The sequence below is a fragment of the Biomphalaria glabrata genome, chromosome 4 (assembly GCF_947242115.1).
Source record: "Biomphalaria glabrata chromosome 4, xgBioGlab47.1, whole genome shotgun sequence".
Classification (NCBI taxonomy): Eukaryota; Metazoa; Mollusca; class Gastropoda; family Planorbidae; genus Biomphalaria; species Biomphalaria glabrata.
The window spans coordinates 56,396,955-56,421,703 of NC_074714.1; the positions used below are offsets into that span (position 1 = coordinate 56,396,955).

The following is a 24,749-nucleotide window of genomic DNA, read 5'->3' on the forward strand; positions in this document are numbered from 1 at the left end:
TGAAGAGATTACCTCCCATTGATGTCTTGTTATCAACCTACCATATGCCTCATTCAGCTGCCTTCTTTCTCTCCAAACTTCTCTATGCACATGCTATCAATGTAAGCTTCAAATTGAATTGTCTGCCCAGATTTAGTATAACAATATGTTTCTTAATTTTTTTCTTTGAAAAGCAAATAATTCTTTTCATCTTTAAATTGTTCTTATAATTATTCTTAAGTGCTCCATTTTTAAGTTTGGCAGGGTAGTTGATTGATAAAGTGTTGAGCCTTTTGAATCAAAAGTCACAGATTGGGTCTTGGTGAAGCATTATGGTTTTTTACTCTAGATGGGTATGCATCTACAGCTGGTGAAGTCAAGGTCATTGTGCTAAGCCACACTGCATCATCATTTACCCTGGAGTCTTTAACTTTCACTTTTTGTTTTAAAAAAAAAGTTTAATATACTAATGACTGTTGTGCAATACTTAAGAGAGTGAACCCAAGTCTCTACATCTCATTACAGGTCAAATATGATGAACTGAAAAAGTTGAAGGACAAAAAGAATCATAAGGTAGCTTTTAGTATATTGTTCAATCTTTTGTCTTTTTCTACTCATTTTCTTTTTACATAAAACATTTTTTTGTGTCTCTCATTGATTCTAGACCATTTGCTACATTAATGCTTACAAAGAGGTTATGGGACCAGTGGTTGAAGCCATCAAGCCAGTGTTTTCATCTAAAATTTGGGATGACCTGACGTAAGTCTTACATAGCAGCCCAGCTTGATTCAAGAATGAATGATTGATTCCCTTGTGTAACCCAATGAATGTTTCCTTGTTCCAGGCCACAGTTCTACATCACTTTCTGGTCACTGTCCATGTATGACTTGTATGTTCCTAAAGGTGCTTATGAGAAACAGATCTTCTGCAGGAAAATGAAATCAGTACAGTGGAAGCTAACAAAGACATGGTATGTAGACTAGATGTGATATAATGTTATTAATTCTGTATACTTCAAGAACATTAAACACATTTCACATTATCATTCCTTTATCATTCTAACCATTTGTGTTGGCAGCCAATAAAAGTTAGCCAGACATTTAAATTAATTGCCACCTCGTTTAAAAAATAAGTAAGTTCCCTTTTCAGACTGCAATCTGAAGGGCAGATGATGTAATTATCATCTGTTTCTATGGCCCACAGCCAGCACAACAACCAACCAAGTCCCAAAATTAAAAATCCCAGTATTCACATAGATTTGAAACAGGAACTCCTTGTTTGAAAGTCAAGCACTTTATCTCTCAGTCACCTTGTTTAGTCTGTCCTTGTTTGAAAGTCAAGCACTTTATCTCTCAGTCACCTTGTTTAGTCTGTCCTTGTTTGAAAGTCAAGCACTTTATCTCTCAGTCACCTTGTTTAGTCTGTCCTTGTTTGAAAGTCAAGCACTTTATCTCTCAGTCACCTTGCTTAGTCTGTCCTTGTTTGAAAGTCAAGCACTTTATCTCTCAGTCAGCTTGTTTAGTCTGTCCTTGTTTGAAAGTCAAGCACTTTATCGCTGTCACCTTGTTTAGTTTGTCCTTGTTTGAAAGTCAAGCACTTTATCTCTCAGTCACCTTGTTTAGTCTGTCCTTGTTTGAAAGTCAAGCACTTTATCTCTCAGTCACCTTGTTTAGTCTGTCCTTGTTTGAAAGTTAAGCACTTTATCTCTCAGTCACCTTGTTTAGTCTGTCCTTGTTTGAAAGTCAAGCACTTTATCTCTGTCACCTTGTTTAGTTTGTCCTTGTTTGAAAGTCAAGCACTTTATCTCTCAGTCACATTGTTTAGTCTGTCCTTGTTTGAAAGTCAAGCACTTTATCTCTCAGTCACCTTGTTTAGTCTGTCCTTGTTTGAAAGTCAAGCACTTTATCTCTCAGTCACCTTGTTTAGTCTGTCCTTGTTTGAAAGTCAAGCACTTTATCTCTCAGTCACCTTGTTTAGTCTGTCCTTGTTTGAAAGTCAAGCACTTTATCTCTCAGTCACCTTGTTTAGTCTGTCCTTGTTTGAAAGTCAAGCACTTTATCTCTGTCACCTTGTTTAGTCTGTCCTTGTTTGAAAGTCAAGCACTTTATCTCTCAGTCACCTTGTTTAGTCTGTCCTTGTTTGAAAGTCAAGCACTTTATCTCTGTCACCTTGTTTAGTTTGTCCTTGTTTGAAAGTCAAGCACTTTATCTCTGTCACCTTGTTTAGTCTGTCCTTGTTTGAAAGTCAAGCACTTTATCTCTCAGTCACCTTGTTTAGTCTGTCCTTGTTTGAAAGTCAAGCACTTTATCTCTGTCACCTTGTTTAGTTTGTCCTTGTTTGAAAGTCAAGCACTTTATCTCTGTCACCTTGTTTAGTTTCTTGTTTGAAAGTCAAGCACTTTATCTCTCAGTCACCTTGTTTAGTCTGTCCTTGTTTGAAAGTCAAGCACTTTATCTCTCAGTCACCTTGTTTAGTCTGTCCTTGTTTGAAAGTCAAGCACTTTATCTCTGTCACCTTGTTTAGTTTGTCCTTGTTTGAAAGTCAAGCACTTTATCTCTGTCACCTTGTTTAGTCTGTCCTTGTTTGAAAGTCAAGCACTTTATCTCTGTCACCTTGTTTAGTTTGTCCTTGTTTGAAAGTCAAGCACTTTATCTCTGTCACCTTGTTTAGTCTGTCCTTGTTTGAAAGTCAAGCACTTTATCTCTCAGTCACCTTGTTTAGTCTGTCCTTGTTTGAAAGTCAAGCACTTTATCTCTGTCACCTTGTTTAGTTTGTCCTTGTTTGAAAGTCAAGCACTTTATCTCTGTCACCTTGTTTAGTTTCTTGTTTGAAAGTCAAGCACTTTATCTCTCAGTCACATTGTTTAGTCTGTCCTTGTTTGAAAGTCAAGCACTTTATCTCTCAGTCACCTTGTTTAGTCTGTCCTTGTTTGAAAGTCAAGCACTTTATCTCTCAGTCACCTTGCTTAGTTTGTCCTTGTTTGAAAGTCAAGCACTTTATCTCTCAGTCAGCTTGTTTAGTCTGTCCTTGTTTGAAAGTCAAGCACTTTATCGCTGTCACCTTGTTTAGTTTGTCCTTGTTTGAAAGTCAAGCACTTTATCTCTCAGTCACCTTGTTTAGTCTGTCCTTGTTTGAAAGTCAAGCACTTTATCTCTCAGTCACCTTGTTTAGTCTGTCCTTGTTTGAAAGTTAAGCACTTTATCTCTCAGTCACCTTGTTTAGTCTGTCCTTGTTTGAAAGTCAAGCACTTTATCTCTGTCACCTTGTTTAGTTTGTCCTTGTTTGAAAGTCAAGCACTTTATCTCTCAGTCACATTGTTTAGTCTGTCCTTGTTTGAAAGTCAAGCACTTTATCTCTCAGTCACCTTGTTTAGTCTGTCCTTGTTTGAAAGTCAAGCACTTTATCTCTCAGTCACCTTGTTTAGTCTGTCCTTGTTTGAAAGTCAAGCACTTTATCTCTCAGTCACCTTGTTTAGTCTGTCCTTGTTTGAAAGTCAAGCACTTTATCTCTCAGTCACCTTGTTTAGTCTGTCCTTGTTTGAAAGTCAAGCACTTTATCTCTGTCACCTTGTTTAGTCTGTCCTTGTTTGAAAGTCAAGCACTTTATCTCTCAGTCACCTTGTTTAGTCTGTCCTTGTTTGAAAGTCAAGCACTTTATCTCTGTCACCTTGTTTAGTTTGTCCTTGTTTGAAAGTCAAGCACTTTATCTCTGTCACCTTGTTTAGTCTGTCCTTGTTTGAAAGTCAAGCACTTTATCTCTGTCACCTTGTTTAGTCTGTCCTTGTTTGAAAGTCAAGCACTTTATCTCTCAGTCACCTTGTTTAGTCTGTCCTTGTTTGAAAGTCAAGCACTTTATCTCTGTCACCTTGTTTAGTTTGTCCTTGTTTGAAAGTCAAGCACTTTATCTCTGTCACCTTGTTTAGTCTGTCCTTGTTTGAAAGTCAAGCACTTTATCTCTCAGTCACCTTGTTTAGTCTGTCCTTGTTTGAAAGTCAAGCACTTTATCTCTGTCACCTTGTTTAGTTTGTCCTTGTTTGAAAGTCAAGCACTTTATCTCTGTCACCTTGTTTAGTTTCTTGTTTGAAAGTCAAGCACTTTATCTCTCAGTCACCTTGTTTAGTCTGTCCTTGTTTGAAAGTCAAGCACTTTATCTCTCAGTCACCTTGTTTAGCCTGTCCTTGTTTGAAAGTCAAGCACTTTATCTCTCAGTCACCTTGTTTAGTCTGTCCTTGTTTGAAAGTCAAGCACTTTATCTCTCAGTCACCTTGTTTAGTCTGTCCTTGATTGCTTGTCTTCTATATAATTGTATGTTGAAAAGCAAAGCCACAACTATGATTTAAATAATAAAAAAAAGAATTGTGATCTATTTAGACATCTATGGTCTATAGAAAACATGTTGATGTAATTGCCCAATTCCAATGCAAGTATTTTTGGACCGATCTTTTTGTAGTCAATGTATTCTATATCATGGCCTGGGATTTGATTGTGTATAATAGTTTCTTCAGAAATCAATAACAACCTGGTTATGATATTCAATTCTCGCAGCCTGTCAGCAAGAAACGTAAAGAGCAAGAAAGATGCAAGATCTTAACTGACAGATTGAAAGATGAAGCTAGGAGGCAGGTGGAGCATGTCCAGAGAGTGATGGAGAGACTAGAAGAGGAGAAACATTCTTGGTTTCCCACAGGTACTCACACATGCACACACACATATACATACATTGATATGTTTGTACCCATATCTGATCTTGTTCTAACTCTGGTTTCCCAGGGACTCTCAAGTCTGAGATGACCACCAATCTACTTCAGTATTGCTTGTTTCCACACTGTTGTTTCACTGCCAGTGATGCCATATACTGTGGTCATTTTATACAAGTTCTTCATAATTTAAAAACACCCAATTTTTCCACTCTTATTACTTATGATAGGGTAAGTATTGGGCACGTTCTATCTACAATATTTGTAGTTGGAATTCATTCAAATTACAATATATTTATATATGTTTGCACCAGTATTTTAAATACATAAACTCCACCCCATACTGTTGTTTTAAGATATGTAGATGTCGGGTAATCATGCAAAAAACCTAACCTGTTCAATCCAGATTGATTTTTTTTTCTAATTTTAGATTTCTATAGAGCCTGAAACTTTTTGTAAATTGTTTTTGACTAGCTGTACTGATAATGAGGCTTGACGTTATGGCAGATTTCTGTGCAGTGCTTTAGAGACTGTCATGAGGTGGCACAGCAGTCCAGCTATCTATGAAAAGGTGAACAATCTTTCTCTCTGATAAGACATGCTAAGATGTGCTAACATTTTTCTAGGCCAGTTATTCACTTTATACTTTTTTTTTTTTACTTTCAGGAGTGCTTCAACTTTCCAGGTTTTCTAACAGTCTTCCGTAAAGGAACTGATGTGAATAACAAAATGAACAGACTTGATTATGTTAATTACAGACATGTTTGTCATAAATGGCATTTTAGGCTAACTAAGGTGAAGACTTTAAAATGAAATGTCTTTGCGTTTAGGTTTAGGGTTAGAGTGTGGACTTTTGGGGTCTGATACCCTTCCCTTCTTTTGTTAAACAGTCAGATCTGGTGGGGTAGCTATAAGAGCATTACTAATGTGAGGAGTATGATTAACTCTTTACCCCCCCCCCCCCCGCCCTATACTAACCTTGATAGGAGTATGTGGCTGCCAATGGGTCTTCTCACACCTGTTTTTTCTTATTTTTCTTTATATAGTAAGGATTCTCCATAGAAAAAAAAAAACAGATTTCAAAAAGCTTATAGAAATTGCTCAATGTATAAGCAGACATTATTCATCATGTTTAATAATACAGAATTGCCCCCCCCCCCCCCTTTTTTTAAAAATATATATCTATAAATTTTAAAAAATATTTTGTGCATCAACAGTATAAAACCAGAGCAGACAAAGCCTGTGTCAGACAGAGCTCAGTGCATCCATCTCTTATACCTTTAGTACAACCCCTGTGCTAGATCCAGAATCTAGGGTGCCCAAAACATGGATTTGCATTGGCTTTTCTAGTTAGACTGGTTAAATAGGCTAACTGTTACCTTTTTCTTTCTTTAGTCTGTGATCACATGTTTGGAGTCCAAGAACTACAGTCAGATGAGAAATTCTTTGATTGTTTTGACCAAAGTAAATTCTTGATAAGTTCTTGCTTTCAGATAATGAAGATTCTGAGATTATTTTTGTATCAAATGATTATTATAGGTAATTGTTGATGGTGATGATAGGATGTCATCAAAAATTGAGAAGCTAACTATTAGAATTGAACCCAATTTAATAGTTTTGTAGATGTGTCTAGAATGAAAGATTCATTCAATAGTCTTAAAGACTAGTCTTCAACAAGGTCAGGCTAGTTTTATTTTCAGACAAGAAAATACCTGCTTGCATAAGTCTGTAAAAGAAAATAAAGACACAATTTCAGCAGCTAATAGTTTTTGAAGGTAAATGCTGCTTCAGGTGAAACAAAAAAATTGTTGGACTTGAACTTCTCTTTCAGGTCATTATTTGCTTGTATGTCAAAGCAACTGTTACTGTATGGGCTGAATCAAGTTTTGTTTGATACAGAAAAGATGTCCCTTTGTGGCCCAGTATCAAATTGTCTTCTCCTGTCAGATCTTGTACTGAGTATCTAATTGGTTTCTCCTGTCAGATCTTGTACTGAGTATCTAATTGGTTTCTCCTGTCAGATCTTGTACTGGAGACAGTTTGATCTGGTGAACTGTTTTCATTTAGTTCTCACTAATTATCTGCTGGTATTTTTAAAAAAATGATGACCATGTTCACATCATTGTGAGCATACTGAGTTACCAATATTCACTACACAGTATTATCCCTAACTTTGTATCTGTTTTAACAATCCCAACATTGGTCATTTCTTTATTCACTTGCCTTACATTGTCTTGTAAATAACCTATCAGCTGTTCTACTTTACATATAGTTGTGTGACATAACATTTTGTTTTCTCTCAGATTTTGCCTAACTTTCCAAGAATGACTCAGATTGGAATGGTCATAGAAAGACGAGTGGATAAACTTAGTAAAGAGGAGAAGGATAAAAGACCAGATATTTATGCATTAGTTATATTGTAAGAAAGAACAATCTATTATAGCTAAAACTAGACATGAGTTGCCTGATAGTTTAGTCTAATTTTATAAATGCCTTTGTATATGTATATTTGCCTACCTTCACAAATGTTTATGTAATGCTATGCTAGGTATGCTGGACAGTTAATGAGCAAGAAACCAACTTGGGTACAAGAAACGGAATTCCATATAAAAGAAGTGAGTCTGTTGTCAAACTGTATGCACATTCACAACATTAATTTTATTTTAAAAAATATAACAATGCTTTCTACAGTTTTACTATATACATAGACCAATGAATGGACTATTTAAAATACATTTTTTATCTACCCGGTGTGAAAGTAATGAAACATATTTTTTCCCTAAGCCAAAGAAAACCAACAATACAGAAGCACAGAATCAGACACAACAGCAGTGGCAGTCAGACAGCTCATCAGGAATCAGTACTAAGAGAGATGTTGATGGTAAGGCAGGCTTAAATTTGTTTAAAACCTGTCGAACGTTTTTAGGATCAGTGATTGACAGAGATGTAGATTTTAAGGCAGGCTTAAACTTGTCAAATATTTTTAGGATCAATGATTCTTCTGATCTTTTTTATTCATTTGTGATATTTGTCTTATGTTGAACAGGACGCTCCAAAGATGTCAAACCTGAACTCAGTTCAAGAGAAGAGAAGAGAGCTACAGAAAGTGAAAGAGAGAAGAGAGCAGCAGAGAAAAAAGAGAATCTACAATGGTAAACTGACATCAAGTGACTTTTATTTCACAGACTACTGCTTCTACCTGCTCTTTTAATTGGAGTTATAGGTCTGTCACTTCTTGAACCAGTCACTTCTTGAACTTGTCAGTTCTAGTTGGCGCTAAAGGAAAGCAAACTTCCTCACATTTTCTATTTACATAATTCTTCTTTTTCTTTCATGTGGTTTGATCAGGTTGAAGAATGGAGCTCTAGTTTCTCCTTTGTGTTATATCTAAATTGTGGTTCTCTTGTGCTAGTTTTCTTTGTTTATGACTTTATTTTAAACTTTACCACAATTGTCAAATGACAATTTAAATTGTACAAACATCCCAACCCAATTGATCTGTACAATAAATGCATCGTTCTTTTTTTCTTTGTTAGTAAAATACATTTTTTCATGTTTTTTTACTAAACCCAGGTTTAACTTGTAATATTTATTTCAATTTTGTTAGAGTAAAGAAAGAAGCTCGAGATAGTCCTGACCAATACCACAGGCAGGCAGGCACAGATCAGACTGAGGACTCAGTTAGGCCCAAAACGCCCAAGGAGGAGAAATTGAAGAAAAGTGACCGCTAAGACAGGGAAGCAACCAAGCTGGCCAAAGAGAAAGCCAAAGAAGAGAAGCATGAGAGGAAAGAACATGAAGCCTTTGCCAAGGAGGAAGAAAGACATTCATCCAGGGTGAAAGACTACGAAGGGAGCAGTGCAAGCCACAACTTGAGCACATCCTCCCACAGACATAGTGCTGAGCCATCACCCAAACATTTGGAGGAAAGAGGTACAAAGTCAACTGTAATATCAATAGTTCAGGATCAGTTAGGAAAGTTGATTATTCATCTACCTTTTTTTTTTAACTTTCTCTTCCTGTGAACTTCTTACTGACCAATTTATTTTTGGGCTAGCCCTCCATCATTTCTTTAGTGGGATGGAATCTTGTGACCAACTTGGACATTAAGTAGTCAGTTAGTTCTCATGGTTAGATCTCCTGGACATTAAGTAGCCAGTTAGTTAAGTTTTCAAGGCTAGATCTCCTGTTCTTATGATACCTGTATTTCTAAATAGCTGGTTTCTAATCTATGCAAAATGTGACAATTTTTCTGTTTTCCAATAAATGTACCTGTTAAAGTTAAGTTAAATGTACCTTTAAGAATTAAGTTAAATATAGACTGACCTAAAATACAGAATTTAAACTTCATTTTTCTCTGGAATTGTAAACGTCTATTTCAAAGCTTGACATTTTACCACTCTGCCTCCTGTTGTACAGTTTTGTGTATACTAGTTCTACTGAAGAGAGAAAAAATATTCTTTTAAGTCACATGATTTCTTTCCATATTATTTATTTTCTATGGGGCTTTATAAATAGTGATATAAAACATCCAGTTAATAGAAGCAGTGCTCTTCTTTTACAAGTGTGGAATACATTTTTGATTGATTCAATCAGTTAGCAACAAAAGCAATGCCAATATTCTCTGATTATTTGTCCACATTTGCCAGACAATCCTTTTTCTCAATCACTGTAAGCATTATTCTTTATTTGTCATTTGTTCTATACCATTACAGTTTTCTGAAGACCAAATCTGGTTTCAGTGGAAACTTCTTAATTATTTTTTTTCAGATCCTAAACGAAGGCGTCTGGAAATGAGTGGGTCATCTCAGGTTAGTATACAAGTGTAGTGGAAGGTTTTTGTCCTGAGACAAGTTCTCCCAGACAAGCTAATCACAATATGGTTTAAGGAGTATCCTCTCCGTCAAGTGTTAAAGTGTCAAAGATAACCCAAAGTCTAATGTGAATAAAACAAGATCAAATGGAAAGTGTTCAAAGCAGAGATCAAATCAATAAGGAAATCAATGTGGAAACGGAAGTAGAAGGTGAAACAAGGAGAGAATTAACAGAAGAGAGCTTGAATAAACAAGAGAAATGGAGGCAGTAAGATCCAAAAATGCTGGGGCCAGATGACAAGAGACGAAGGCACAAAATGGATGATACTGATACATTGCGGCTTGAGAAAAAGGTGAATCCCAGACATAGAGAGCATAGTGACAAGGGAAATGAAAATGTCTATGTTAAAAACAAAGAGCTTGATCACTTTGAAACCCTTCCTTCAAAACAATAACATTGATAAGCAGCTTGCATAGAGAGAGACAAATCTTGGATGGATAACTTATTTTTTGATGTATATTGCAAGTGGTCAGGTTTGAAACCAACTAACGTCACTCTGCCTATGACTGCCTATTGCGTCATGTAATATTGTTGCCAAAGAAACCAATGGAACAGAGGAAGAAATTTACCTTTCAAGGTGTCAAAAGCCTGATCTGTTTGATAAGCATCCTTTTCTTGAGGAGATAGAGGTGTAGTGAACAAAAATCTTTCTGTGAAGAGAGGAAATTGGTCTTATGAAACATGCTGCTCATCAGCCTTTGGTTTACCAATATGTGCAGTTAAAGTCAAAGAAGCATTTATTGAAAGATACTGACATATGATGACTGAAATATAGACGCCTTGAAAGTTGATAGTAGGGAAGATAATAAATGATCTCTTCTTGCTGCTGTTAATACCACCTGCAAACCATTCGACTAGCAGAGTCCTGATATCAAAAGAAAGTCATTATTTGAGCAAAGTTATAAAATGCTGCTGTCTGAACGAAGCAGTGCTGTCTTCCCACCTGGTCAGAAGTCTCAAGTGAAGTTGGTGTCTTCAGCATGTTGAGTGACTGCCAGCTACGTTGATGTACTGCTGTGATACAAGAGTTAATCCATCCTCTGCAGCTGTCTGAAACAACCTAAGAACAAGGTCATACTGAAGGAGCCATACAGAAACGAATCACTCTCCATCCTCTATCCACTGAAATGAAAACAACTAGCAGGGCCTATAACATCCAACCCTTTCTGGATTTTGTTTTAAAGTATTTAAAAAGGCAAGAATTCAGTGCAGATATCAATAACAAATATTAACATTGATGAAAGCTGTGATTTGACATGTATTCTGAGGCAGTGACCATTTGGAATTCTCCATGGGTATCCATTTTTAAATTCCGATACTTATGCTATTGGAAATAGTTATTAGGTTTAAAACAAGCTTCTTTGTGATGTTTGAGTTATAACCTGTTTTCTGTAGACATCAACTCAATTTGCCCATGTTGAGAGTAAATTTTGCACTATGCTATATATTAGATAACATCACTAAAGCTTCCAGTATAAAAGGGCTACTAGACTCTCAACCTGTCTGCATTGCATTCTTGGTCCTCTGTTTACCTGTCAGCTTGTTTTGTGATGATGTTTTGACGTGTAGCTGCTTATTGTCACTCCAGTGCGATTGTTCCTTTGTCTTACTTCTGTTAACAATACTTGTCTTTTGTAGTATGTAAATAACAGGAAATGTAATTAATATGTTTGTCTTTATGCTGCACTGTTGTTAGCATGTTCCAAAAAAAAAGGGGGTGGTGGAATGGAGCCGTGATCAGTGGCAATACAGTGGTCTCAGCGAAGTAGCAATGGAAAGATGACTAGAAACTTTTTAAGACCAGAAAGTGTTGACCATAGAGAGGGACTGAGTACATTTCTTGGCTAGTAAGAATACAAATGAAATGTTAACAGGAAGGTGGGAGAACAAACTTGATAGAAACAGTTGTGAGTACTGTACACATTGTTTTGTGAGTGTACTGTACACTTTGTTTTGTGAGTGTACTGTACATTTTGGTCCATGAATAAACAAACCAGCAGTAGATTGTATGCAACATTGATTTTGTCTGTCTCTATTTTTCATTATTGCACATCACTTTGAATGTTGGTTCTAAAAGTAACTTATGTCCATTATCTAAGTGATAATGATGGATGCCAATGTATTTTTCAAAACTTTCTTTCTGTTTATTGATGTAAACCTGTTTCATTTTTTTTGACCAAAAATGTTTTACTTCCATTAGAACAAGACCCATATGAAAGTAAAAGCTGACCCAAGTCTAAACATGTGTGGGCCTATTTGTAAAATGTATTGTTCAGAAAGAAATGAATGTATCCAAATTAAAAAAAAAAGATCTTGAAATAATATTCATTCAGTAACATAAAAAAGATACCAACATAACCTAGAAATAAAACTTCTATATTAAATATCATGAGAGATAGTGCTGTCCACCTTCATTCAACCCAAACTTGAAGGTGAATCACATAGGGTAATAGGTTTTCTTTGAAACCATATCTTATTCTCAAGACTTCTTATAGAGATTTTCTACTTAGGTCTTACAACTGCAAAAGCTAAACTCATAAGTCAAATAAAAGTTTCACTAATTAGTGTCTTGCTTTTATCAGAAACATTTGTTTAATTGTTTTAAAATATTTTTCTTGCTGCAATGAAAGCTGTTTCAATTGTCTTCAATTCATCATGCCCTGATCATATGTTGTTTGATATAGCAATGTTTTCATTGGTTTTTTTTTTTGGGGGGGGGGGGAGATAAGGGCATGATGAATTGCACACTGGCCTGGCATGGTTGTGGCACTAAAACAAAACATGAGATGCTTTGCCACCACATCATCTTCTTCTTTACCACCACAACAGCCACTGCATGTCATGTTGATATGTTGTGCAACTTACTTCTTGATTGTAGGAGTCACCAGTGGATGGACAAAGCAAGCACAGAAAGGTAATGACCTTGTGACCTCTAGACACACTAAGTCAGCCCCATCTCTTTTAGCCTGCTTCCTTCTAAAAGTATTTTTGATATGGCATCTTCTGTCCAAGCTAAACATAATTTTTAAAAATGATGGGGTGGCTTAGCTTATGTGATATACAATATATACCTGGATATTCGTTGTTTAAAGTGTGACTTCATAATGGCTTAGACTATCAAATTACATAAAACTAATTTAAATTGCTTTAGCTGTCATTTTGGGATCATCAATCTCTGATGGTCTGCAGTTAACTTTAAACATTTTATTCCTAGATAAAATCTCAGCTTTTGTTTCATTGATTTACTCTTTAAAAAAAATTCTCTTGTTGTTTATACCTTAAATGAGAAAAGAAAATTGCCTGCACTTGGTCAACTAATTTGTGAAATGTAAAATATGTTTATGTTAAAGCTCATTGTGGTATTTACACCAATCAGTGGACACTTTAACAGTAAATACCACTTGATAGAGCACTGTTTGGTAACAGCAACAGATATAGAGCTCTAATTCCCAGTTTACTTATTATTTGACAGAGTCCCACAAGTCAAGAAGCTGATGAGTCTTTTGAAATGGAAAAAGATCGTAAAGATAAAAAGAGGGTATGTTTATTTTATTTTTTTTGTGTCCTAGTGTAAATCTTTTTTTAACTCTTTCTCTCCATAATTATTTTCCATGTTCCAACTGAATTATCCATTTTGCTCATATGTATTTCACTATCCTGTTATGATTAAACTTCAAGAACTTGTTTGTTTGTTTTCGGAAAATGTTAAGTTTGGTATAGAATTAAATGGGACTGTATGCCTTTTTTAGATAAATACTAATATTTATAAAACCTAAACGATATTTTATTTTGGATAATGGAATGTAAAAATAAAAACTTACTGACTTACCAAGTCTATTAAGATCTAGACCACATTTTATGATCCAAACTGAACTAAAACTGTTCTTAATGATAGTTATTCATATTTTAACATAACTTAATATATAATGTATATAAAACATAAATTAATTGTCTTGAGCTCACTATCCCATGTCATTTTCATATGAAAAATTAATATTAAATATAGATCCTTTTTTTTTAGCCCCCACTCTTGAAAAACATCCTTTTTTTGGGAAAAACACGATTGAAAATAAGAAATCTGTGTATTCCAAGGGGAACTATTCAAAATTAAATTTTAAGCAATTAAAAACATTTTGGTGTATATTTTAAGAAAAGATTATGAATTGTATTATTCTTAAATGCTATAAAAATGTAGACTAGGACACATTGGGATAATTGTTAAGTGGTATTAAATTAGTTTAGGAGAGATTATAAATGTATTATATCAACTCCAGTGATTCTCTTCAGGAACACTGTTGAAACCTATGACCCAGAACTTTCCAAAAGAAGAAAAAGTGAGGATCATTATCTAGCTTCACGTACGTATTGATAGAATCATTCTAGAACTCCTTGTTTTACACACTTCTGTACAAATATTTTTGAGATGAAGGCACTGCCTCAAGGCTCCAAACTTTTTTTTCTCCACTAAATGTAGGCAAACAAAATGGGGAAGCCAATGGATCCTCCAAAATGTATGCAGAGAGAGATTATAAAGAGAAATCTAAACAACAGAGTCACTCCTCTAAGAGCAAGGTAAACTTTTCACCTTCACCTGTCCCTTAGTCTGTTGAACTATTGGGGCACCACACAATATAGGTCAACCATCTTTCTCCATTCCTCTTAATAGAATCTCATTGGCAGGCCTGTCCATTCTTTAATGTTGTGTTCCCATTGCTTCCTCTGTCTCCTTTTTTTCCTGGTGCTGTTCCCTGGAGGAGAGTTTTGCAAGCACTGAGGACCTTTTGATATTGCCATAAAGGTTTAATTTGTGTTATTTTACAGAGGTAAACATTTATGGACAGAAAACTGATTTTTTGGTTTTGTTATATTCACTAAGAACCATTCTTCACATGTGAAATAATTGACATAAATAAGCATGGTCTAAAAGCTTTTGTTTTCAAATTATTTTATACACATACATCTAAACTATTTTTTAAATACTAAAATGTAACTAAATTAATTGTATATCCAATGCTATTAGTAGTACCACAACAATGTACATAGATTACTTACAGTCCGTTAATTACATACACTTTTGATTTAGAAATCAAGTAATAGAAAAACAAAGTTTTTTTTTTCTTCTTCAAATTAAGTAAGCATCAATCTATTGTAAAGCCATGTTAAACATATGTGTTTTTAATTTACAATAGTTGTATAGTATCTTTCTTATCTGAAGCTGGTAATACAATTCAGGTGTTAGTTTTTGTGTAACAGTAATAAGGCATGACCATGTCTGACTTGCAGTGTTCTATTGCTTTATATGGGTGCACATTTCTTTAATTATTTTTTTATTTTTTTCATTTGCTTTGAATTAGAGAATTTATTTAATAATTCTCTATACCTCTCTATATCTTAAGTTTTGACTTGTTTGATTTTTTCCTTTTCTCCAGGAACAGTTTAATGAAACAGATGGATCTCCAAAACTGAAGATGAAAGAAAAGAGAGACAAATCATATCCTTGATCTAGGGACTGAGACTTGATTATGTAGTCAGCTGGGGCTTAATTATTTAGTCTTTATGGTAAATACTTTCAGGTCTTAAAGTTTCTAGTCATCTTTCCATTGCTAGATACATGAGTGAGGTGTGTATATTAAACATTTCAATTGGGAATTAAACATTTCAATTGGGAAAGGTAGAAAAAAAATCCAGTCACTTTAAAAAAAACATAAAAATCAGTTGGTCCTTCTCATGTTTGAATTCAATAGTTTGTAATAATGGCAGTTTAACTTTAAAATAGTCATTATGTTCATCCATCCCGGTGGGACTACAGCCCTTGGAGGGCCCTGACCTACTATAGCACATCTTTTCATTCTGATCTATCCTGCTGTTCTAGATCTGCCTCTACATCGTCAAGCCACTGTACTGTGGCCTACCTTTGAGGTGCCTGCTTTTTGTTTGTTTTGTGAACAATCTTTGCTGCTCCTCTGTTCTCTGACATTCTTTCAAGGTGACCTGCCCAGCGTAATCTGTTCCTTTTTATTTCCGTCATTATGGAGGGGGGGTCTTGGTATATTAGTGATCATATTACTAATTAGAGCCTAGAAATAGATAATGTTGCCTCTTAGTACTTAAGTTAGTAATCTGATTGAAAGTGTATAATTTCCTTAACTTCTTCTCACATGTTCCAAAAAACAGAAAAAATAAAACCAGTTTGATCTGGATGTTTCCAGACTGCAGTCTCTTGTTGACTATTGTTAGTTGGATGGCAATGTGCAGCTTTTTAAACCTTTTGTTTTCCCTTTTGAAACATTGATTTATATATTTCTCAAACATTTTTAGATAGTAACATATGTTGATCTGTAGATCTAGTGTGGGTGAATGTGTGATATCATGTACATTAGACTCTGGCCATTCAGTTGGTTCTGTAAAATTACAAAGTGACACTTTTTTTTTCTTGATATTGTTGACTTATGAATTAGAACTCAGGCTTTTGTTGAAACAGATCTGCCTTCTGGTCAAATTATATTGAGTCATTTCTCCAGGTTCAAAACAGTTCAACTTATGGACCAAGGTGTTGAGTTGATCGTTTCACTTGTTCAATTGAAATCCTATCCAGTCCTAGTTCAAAGTCTTAGTGTTAGTGGCAAGCATTGCTTCCAGTCCTGTGGGATCTACTGGAAGTGAACTCTAAAATATGACCATTGTTGCTGTACACACAGATTTCATGTATTTATGTTTGCTTCAAATTAAGGGTCTAAGTGACCTTGGTTGACTATGTTGATCATTGAATAAATGGACTGACATGTCCGCAGATTATAGTTTTGCTTGTTAATATATTTTCTTGTGTTGAATAGATTAAGTTTTAAGTTAAGAAATACTGACATTGTTCCATAACTTCTCAGCCAGCACATTACAATGTACTGCACTGATCTAAATACTTTATAACTACATCTCAGTTTGAATGAAAATCAATAATTATAAACTAGTACTGAAGTTACACATTTGAAACCAAAAGAAAATTTAAGACAAATCGTAGCGGGCGAATAAGAACCTAAAGTGATAACAGCTGAACCATTGTTATGTCTGCTGAATGTAACATTATATGTAGGTCACAGCTGGGAAAGTGTAGCTGTTATGTGAAATACTGAAACTTCATACTCAAAAAGCCTTATTAACTCACTAATATAAGTAACTGGCACCAAAAGGGCGCATTAGCAGAACTACAGGCAACTTAATATAAAAGACTATATAGCTGCAATCTCACTGCTCAAACAAGGCATGATAGAGGCTGTTCTTTTTAGCTACATCATCTACAAGTTTCATTAGCCCCCTTTTTTTTTGTACCACCAAAGAGCATCTAGTCTCCTAGAAATGTTTTTTTTTACTATTTCAGCTTCATCGGACATCTGATAATACTTGTACTCTGCCAAGTTGCTTCCCTTTAATATTATCCTATTTACTGCTGCAGTCCATGTTTTTTTTTTTAGAAGTATTTGCCTTTTGATTCAGCCCCACATCTCTGTTTTCAACAGACATCAAACAGGTTCTTGTCTAAACCACTGTTAGCAACTACTGGCAATACAGAAAATGAAAAATACAGAAACTTAGCCTATAATACATATGGGATCTGATATAAAACACTAGCGATATGGTCAAGAATCTAATGGAGACCACTGGCCTATATTAGAATACACAAACGATCCATATTTCATACAGAAATGAATAACGAACAAAGTTTAGAAGAAAATATGCGAAAACGCAAAATTACTTTAACTTGGGAAATGCTCGTTTTCTGTACATTGATGTATGAACATAGATATGAAACTAAGTAAGGGCAGTCACTACTGCGTACTAAATATTTGGTTTACGGCAATACTGTACATTCCATAATATCGAGGTGGTCCACGTTTGATCCTGGTCCATATTGCAAGCCTCTCCCATTCTAAGTGATGAACTAACAACATAACTACTATATTTCGTAGAGGATTCGCTGTAGAAAGAACAGCAATTCAAAATAAGGTTGCACTTGTAGGCTATAGGTCTACATTGAGATTCTCTGGTCTACCAGCCAATTACCAGCCTTTGGGTGACCCATGCGTCACAATCCCTCTCTCGACCTTGCTGGTGAAATTCAATGGAACGCTTCGTGTTACATTTGGCACCAACTCAGTTGTTATAGTTGACACTCCCAACTTATGGGGCTTCACTCCTGATTTTTCCTTGACGTTGCTTCCTGAAGCCTTCTTTACCGCAAGCCAACCCGGGGGAGGGGTGTATTTTATCTTATAAAATACAGACTCTACTTCAAATAGATGATTACGCCCTACGCGTGTCCCTAGGCCAATGAAGTCATGTTTGAAGTCGAGTATGGCTACCACTCTCCTAGATACAAAGGATCTAAACCTAGGTCTATAATCAAATCATGCACATGGTATCGTGCCTTATCTTATATAATACAGACGTTACTTCAAAAAACAAGATGATTACGTCCTACGCGTCATGCATGTAGTCAATGACCTAAATTCTGCCAAGTCACTGGTTTTCCTGGATAGCTCAGGCAACCCATTCCATGCTCTAATAGCACTAGGGTACGCGTACTATTTGGTGGTAATTATCTGCCTCAAGCAAAGACAAGTTGTAGTCGTACGATCTTCTATACCCAAGAATCGATGTCTCAATTTTTTCATCTATCTGAGCACTCTACAATCAAAAGTACAATTCAACCTTTGTGTGTGTGTGTGTGTGTGTGTGTGTGTCATTGCATCCTAAGTAAGCATTAACATAGAAGAGAATGAATGAGATTTTGCATTCAACATTAAATGTAGAAATTGGACTTTTTGTTTTGGTCACTTGTGCCAAATTTTAAACATACGACGTTGGGTTTCCTTAAAGTTTGATGGCTTTGAAAAGAACTAGTTTTGTTGAGGCTTTATGAGCTCTTCTTGAAAGATTCGTTGCAGAGTGTGGTGAAATAGTTGATACTTGTTTATGTTTGTATAGCGTCGTGAGAATGTGTTCACAACATTGGTTTTGAAGTGAACTTTGAAGATTTACCTTTACCTATCCCTTAGTCTGTTGGACCGTTGGGGCACCAGGCAAGATTTGTCGACCGTCTTTCTCCATTCCTCTCTTTTTTTCCCCTTGTTTAGAACCTCTCTCAATGGCAGGCCTGTCCATTCTTTAATGTTGTCCTCCCATCGCTTTTTCTGTCTGCCTCTTCTTCTTTTCCCTGGCACTGTTCCCTGAAGGAAGGTCTTTGCGAGCCCCGTAGATCTTTTAATGTGGCCAAAGGTTTTAAGCTTTCGTCTTTTCACAATAGTTAGCAGGTCATCATGGGCTCCGATCGCTACAGTAACCCTGTCTCTGATTTCTTGGTTTGTGATGCGGTCTTTGAATGTGATGCCTAGGATCCTTCTGTAGCATCTCAATTCCATTGCTTGGATCCTCCTCTCAAGCTCTGCATTCAACGTCCACGACTTGCAAGCATATAAAAATGTGGCCATGACCAGAGAGCGCATCAGTCTGATTTTGGTGCCGAGGGCTAAGCCCTTATCTTTCCATATTATTTTAAGTTTTGAAAGGGCTGCTATGGACTGTGCTATTCGGGCCAATAATTCGGGTTTTGTTCCCTCATCTGAGACAATAGCTCCGAGGTATTTGAAGCTGTTAACACTAGTTAGCTTTTCACCTCCAATACTGATGTCTCTTTTAAAGCCCTGATGGCTATTGGTCATAATTTGAGTTTTTTTGGGCATTTATTTGCACGCCATATGCTGCGGCAGTCTTGTCAATGCGCATCACCAGGTCAGCTAGTTCTTCTTCTGTCCCTGCTAGGCCGTCAATGTCATCTGCGAAGCGCAAGTTAGTAATTCTTCTTCCTCCAATGCTAACAGTACCTTCATAGCCCTCGAGGGCATCTTCCATTATCCTTTCAAGGAAGATATTGAAGAGTGTTGGTGACAGTAGGCAGCCTTGTCTTACTCCAACTGTGGTTTTGAACCAGTCCCCAATATTATTGTTGAAGTACACGGCACTGGTGGCATCCTTGTTGAGGTTCTGGATAACTTTGATTATGTTTTTATTAATGTTGTACTTTTCCATTGTCGCCCAGAGTGCTCCGTGCTATAGGCCTACTCAATCGAAAGCTTTCTTGAAATCAATAAAGACATGGAAAAGATTCTCTTGGTGTTGGAGATATTTCTCACAGAGTATTCTGAGGTTTATGATTTGCTCTGTTGTGCTGCGACCTTGTCTAAAACCTGCTTGTTCTTCTGATATGATGTTGTCTGCTATCGGTTTTAGCCGGTTTAATAAGGGGATACGGATATGGCTTGTTGTGTGGTATATGCGTCCAGTACAGATGATCGATGGTCTCCCTACCCTCCACTATCCCCGCTTGTCCTGGGAGGAAGTTTGGGCTAGGGTGCAATAAACTTGAAATATGAAAAAAAATATTCAAAACATTAAAAAAAAAATTTACACATTGGACAAGCGAATGTTTCAATATTAAAATTAAAAAAAAGTCTAAACGGAGCAGCTTTAACGAACATCTACTACGTACATTAGGATTCCAAAATATATTGTACATTTAGGCCTACTTCTAAAAGAAAAACGCGAAAATTATGTCTGTATGTTACTTTTCTTTGTCCTTATAACCGAGTTAAACCGTTCCGGATCCCAATTGGGATGCTTTCAGCGCTTCCCTAGACCAAATCTTGCTAAAAAAGGGAAGGGGGCGCAAATGAAATTGTTTTCACAGCTAGTAAACGTTTGAGAAACACGGATCTACAGTTTATTATGGAATATTAAGGTACATTATAGTTAGTATAATTGAGTACGCATTTTAGCATGTAGGCTAAATGATGTATTTCAATAAATCTCAAAAGTGATTCTCTTGGCAAAAACATTATCTATATATAGCCTACCTTACCTAAAGACATGCGATATTTTGTTCTCTTAGTTAAAACAGAAGTCATAGCTAATCAATTTTTCGCCAAACAAAACTGTTATAAGTGAATCTGAAACACAATAGATGTCAGAACACAAACGGCTTTAAAAAAATGACTGTTATAGCCTTATAGGCTACAGCAAGTCCTTTTTTTATCACGAGAAACTTTAGCATTTTGTAGAAGCGAAGTTTTAGATTGTGACTATATAATAGGCCTATATATTGTAGATATTTTGAGCTACGTAATACACTCTATAGTTATTCTTATTATTTGAGCGCAATGTATTTATGATATTACAATTTTTGTTCCTAGAATAAAAAAGGGGGGAGGGGGCGCCAAAAAATGGCGTGTTACAGATACACTGCCCGTTTTTAAACAGTTACTTCAAGATATCTAGTCAGGATAGAGTCTGGCTTTAACATCTTCATTATAGTGATGTTTTTATTTTAAAAACTCCATTCTTTGACAGTAAAGTATATCTACTTCAGTTTACTGGATATCGATGAGCGGTACCTGTTGAAAAAGGTTTGAAAAGCACTGATCTAGATCTAGATCTACTGGGTAATAGTTGAAAGCAATCGTATATTTACTAAATTCTTTATCACTTAGCCGAAATTCGTATCTATAGTTTTGTATATAAATAACAAAATGGCGAGTGTTTTGCTTTCACACTCACAGCATTCGCAGGTTGAAACTTTAAAGAGGCGTAAGAAACAAAATAAAATTCTAAAAAAATAAATAAACTAAAAATTCTTTTGTCTGTTCGCGAACATTTATCTTTATCGGATGAAGCAACACGGGTAAATGTCTTAATAGTCTAAACTGTTCTAGATCTAGTAAAATCTAGTACCATAATTAGTATTTTGTCTAAGTCAAAGAGTATAGTTACAGTATAGTAGTACAGTAGTAGAGTAGTACTAGTTAGTAGTAGTACTACTAAGTACTAGTAGTAGGTAGTAGTAGTAGTAGTAGTAAAATCTACTCTAGTAAATCTAGTAACTATTGTTTCTATTCTAGTTAACGATGATTTTACCGTAAGTAGATTTTAGTAGATCTAGACTCTAGACGTCTAGATAGATTTCAGACTAAGATTATCAATATCATATCTAGATCTAGTTAATCTAGATCTAGTAGATAGTCTATGTCTATATGGATCTCTAGACTCTATTACTCATAAGTTAAATTATTATTATATATAGAGAGATCTAGGTCTAGAATATTGACCTTGAGGCACTAGTAGACTAGAGGACAAGTTTAGATTAGATTTTATTATCTTATCTAATGTAGATTTAGATCTAGAATATATTCTATCTCACAGTATCTGTATTACTATTATTATATCTAAATCTATCATCTGGATGATCTAGCCATGGGCATGGGCGCCCTCAGGATTTTTCACAGAGTGCAAGCTGCTAACCATGGCTCAAAGTCTTAGCCTCAACAGTAAACATTAAATACTCTATTTATTCATGAAATAAAAAAAACAAACTAAAAACGTGAACAAAATCTTCAATGTACACATTCATTGTTAACTTTATCAGTGAGGACCGTGCTTCCCTACATTCGATCAAACGAAAACTGCAAATGTTTGGCTGCTGAAACTGTCAATAACTTTACTAAATATACTAATGCATTGATTTTCGTTGCGATGGACAAGCTGCTGATGATCGCTTATCGAGTAGTTCTGATATTCTTCTTTGTATTGCAGCTTTTAGGATGAAGACAAAACAAGTTGAACTGACCATTATTATTGCTCGAAAAGCGAGACATATGAAGCAAGTTAAGAATCAAGATATGTAATGTAAAGCCATGTTCTCTAATAACTCCCAAAATCCAAACATGTTTTTTTTTTTTCTCAGTGTGTCTGTCGACTGCGAAATTCTCAGCAGCAGCAACTCAATATTTGGTATCAGGCTTTTCTGCCAGCAGTCTCTTCTTCCTCAAGATGACATTTCTGACGTGTTCCTTAGGATGGTCATGTTGGTTTTTGATTATGTCATTAAGGATGTGCTGTTGAGCGAAAAGACTACTACACAGTGGAAACTGGTTCAAGAACAGATGACTAATTAACAACAATGAAAAGACAAATCAAAAAAAAAAGGAGAGGCATTTACTACACATGTGCAGTTTGTTTGGTTTTATTTACAGTCATTATTTTAAGATCCGCCAAACAGTCAAAGATCTCAAAGTTGAGACTTAAATCTCGAATGGATTCTTATTTTTCAGTTGATTGTGTCTAACACAAATAAGGTAAATTTAAATTTAGCAACAACGCTATCGTTAGGGACAGTTACAGAAAAAGAATACTAGCCATCAGTAGGACAGCCTTGGGCAGCAATGACATTAGACACATGCAGTGCGTTTCTCTGAACCACAATTTCTTCACTAAAATACCCAGCAAATGTAGTTAATTCATGATGTATTTCAGGTGATATACTTTCCATATTTCACAGGCATAAAGCAATAGTAATCTAATGTGGTGTATAAAATACAAACATGCTCAATGTGTGAAGCACCATTAAAGAGTGGCAACACAGTTTTTCTGATATACTGGGAGATGTGCATTTGTACAAACTTTTTAAAGGGATTTGAGTTTTTCTTTGATCATCAGATAAATATTTGATTTATAAGCAAATAGTCCTTTTTTCTGAGAATTAATTGCATTTTTTTGTGTAGAGATAGGGACACCTCAAACACCCAACAGCTCTGTGGTGGTTGAGGGGGGGGGTGCTAAGTGGTTTAGTGCGGTTGCTTTAGAGCTAAGGGTTTTCAGGTTCAAATCTTGTTGAAGATTGTTTTTGAATTTCAGGATTTTAGAATGCCTTGGGTCAGTGCAATTCTAATGGGTATCTGACATTAGTTGGGGAAAGTAAAGAAGGTTGGTCGTTGTGCTGGCCATATGATACCTTTATAACAGTAGGTCACAGAAACAGATGACATTTACATCATCTGCCATATAGATTGCAAATTCTAAAAGGCATTCTTTTTACATTTTAATCCCTAACTATTCTAAAAATTCTAACCATTTTTTCATTCAAAGACATTTTTTCTTTTCTGAGCAACTAAATTGATGATCATGTTAAATCAACATTTGATTTTTAAAAAATAATTTCTGATTTACTTTGATGCAAGAAAAAGCTAATATTATAAGCATTACTCACCATAGTCAAATTATGCACTTTTATAAAGTATGCTAAGTAGGCTTAGCAAAGCATAAAAAAAAAGAATATTTGCTATTGACCTTTTCGAAAATTAAAACAAAAAAAAAATTTTGTGCCAAGATCATTATACTATAGCTTTTTATTGTATTGCATGCCACCTAAAAAAAGTTTGACATTCTGCATGATATCAACTGAGGTCAATGAAATATGGAAAAGGAGCTACAAACTAAGTACATTAATGAAACCAAAAAAAAAAAAAAGAATTAGAAGATAACTACCATGTCAGACAAAAACTGTCTAATTTTAAGAAAGGCCTAACTTCTAGCTATGACCAATTGTGACAAAGAATACATTTTATTACTTAATTATCAGAAAGAATGTCAAATTAGGTAGGAGGTGTGGTGGCCGAGTGGTAAAGTTGTTAGCTTCTGAACCAGGGGTTTCAGGTTTGAATTCTGGTGAAGACTGGGATTTTTACTTTCTGTAATGTCTTAGTGTCAATGATTAGATTGACCATGGTAATGACTTATGTCAATGAAAACATTGAAAAAGGTAATGAGTAAGTGTCAATGATTACATTGAGAATGGTAATGACTTAGTGTTATTGATTGGATTGAGAATGGTAATGACTTAATTTCAATAAAAACAACAAAAATGGTAATGTGTTAGTGTCAATGATTAGATTGAGAATGGTAATGTCTTAGTGTCAATGATGACTTTGAGAATAGTAATGTGTTAGTGTTAATGATTACATTGAGAATGCTATGTCAATGATTACTTTGAGAATGGTATTGTCTTAGTGTCAATGATTAGATTGAGAATGGTAATGTCTTAGTGTCAATGATTAGATTAAGAATGGTAATGACTTAGTGTCAATGATTAGATTGAGAATGGTAATGTCTTAGTGTCAATGATTACATTGAAAATAGTAATGTCTTAGTGCCAATGATGACAGTGAGAATGGTAATGTCTTAGTGTCAATGATTAGATTGAGAATGGTACTGTCTTAGTGTCAATGATGACTTTGAGAGTAGTAATGTGTTAGTGTCAATGATTACATTGAGAATGCTATGTCAATGATTAATTTGAGAATGGTAATGTCTTAGTGTC

The 24,749-nt window shown here is 35.3% G+C and overlaps 1 long non-coding RNA gene and 1 pseudogene across 1 annotated transcript; both read left to right on the forward strand.

Annotated features, from left to right (window-relative positions):
* The window catches only part of LOC129925727 (THO complex subunit 2-like), a 32,705-nt pseudogene extending 18,796 nt beyond the window's left edge, over positions 1–13,909 (forward strand).
* Positions 13,910–20,995: 7,086 nt separating this feature from the next.
* Positions 20,996–24,296, forward strand: LOC129926086 (uncharacterized). Its single transcript, XR_008777767.1, has 2 exons — positions 20,996–21,278; positions 22,338–24,296. It is a non-coding gene; the product is annotated as an uncharacterized LOC129926086 (long non-coding RNA).
* The last annotated feature ends 453 nt before the right edge of the window (positions 24,297–24,749 follow it).